The sequence below is a fragment of the Sciurus vulgaris genome (genome assembly GCF_902686455.1).
Source record: "Sciurus vulgaris genome assembly, chromosome: 1".
NCBI classification, from domain to species: domain Eukaryota; kingdom Metazoa; phylum Chordata; class Mammalia; order Rodentia; family Sciuridae; genus Sciurus; species Sciurus vulgaris.
Window position 1 is genome coordinate 189,378,974 of NC_136461.1, and position 1,475 is coordinate 189,380,448.

A 1,475-nucleotide genomic window follows, 5' to 3' on the forward strand; every position below is an offset into this window, starting at 1 on the left:
GCAGGGGCCTAAATGGCCTCAGAGTCTTCATGGCTGCTGAATTTACTCTCCAGCTCTGACCTCCCCTCTGAGCCACAGAGTCATTTATCCAACTGCCTCCCTGACATCTCCACTTGCATCTCTAGCAGACAACTCCAAATTCAGCATTTCCAAATGAAAGATCATGATTTCCTGCTCTGCTTCCAAAAATCTGTCCCCCGTCCATCTCAATAAAAAGAATCCTCGTGCATCTAAAAACCTAGGAATCATCCTGGATCACTCTCTCTCATCATCCCCCAGCCTTTCCATATGCACATCCAATTTGTCACCTAGACCCATCAGCACGTTCTCCAAAGTATGTCATGAGCTGCGTAATTTATATCCATCTCTCTGGTTGCTCTCCTAATCCTGACCACCATTATCTTTCCCTGGACTACTATAAACAAGCTGAATGGGTCTCTCTGCTCCCATTCCAGCCTTCCTGTGATCCATTCTCCATAGAGAAGCCACAGTCATATTTTAAAACAAAACTCAGATTGTCTGTCTCTCCTGTATGAAAACCCGATGACTTCCCACTATGCTTAAAATCCAAACCCTCATCCTGCCTTTACACCACCGAAGCCCCCACGTTGACCAGCCATCTGCTTCTCTCTCTCAATTACCTTCCTCCTTTCTCACTAACTCCAGCCACATGGGTCTCCTTTTTGATCCTCAGACACCTCAAACTTTTTCCAGTATACGGTTTTTTGTACTTGCTCATGCTTCTGTCTGGCATCCTGACACCAGCTCACTCCAGTTCCTCAACTGACTCTTTTCCAGCCTTCAGACAGGCCTCCCTGGCCACCTGAATCACAAGGACATCCCAACTCACCCTCATCACCTCATTCCACTAGGTTCCTTCACAGAACTTCATCACAATCAGATGCCATGTGGTTTGTGTATACATTCGATGGGTTGTTGTCTGTCTTCCTCTGCGGACAGGGACTGCAGCTGTCTTCTTCCCTGCTCTACCCCAAGTGTGCAGAACAGTGCCTGGAAGATGGTGAATGCTCAAGAATTAATTGTTAAATAAGTTCATAAATTAACATATAAATGTTCTCAGTGATTAGCCTAGTAGTAGTAGTTGTTGTAAATTTTTTCTTTTTTTTTTTTTTGGTACTAGAGATTGAACCCAGGGGCACTTAACCTCTGAGCCACATCTCCAGCCCTTTTTTATATTTTATTTAGAGACAAGTTCTCACTGAGTTGCTTAGGACCTCCTTAAGTTGCTGAGGCTGGCTTTGAACTTATGATCCTCCTGCTTCAGCCTCCGGAGCCACTGAGATTACTGGCATATACCACCATGCTCGGCTTACCTCATTATTATTAAAAAGGCATAAGTGCAAAAGAGAAATGCAAGTAACTTCAGACACAGTAGAGCAACACCCAAGAGTCTACAGAGTTCCAAACTGCCTATCTTTGGCTATCACATTCAATACATGCATGCAATATAAAAG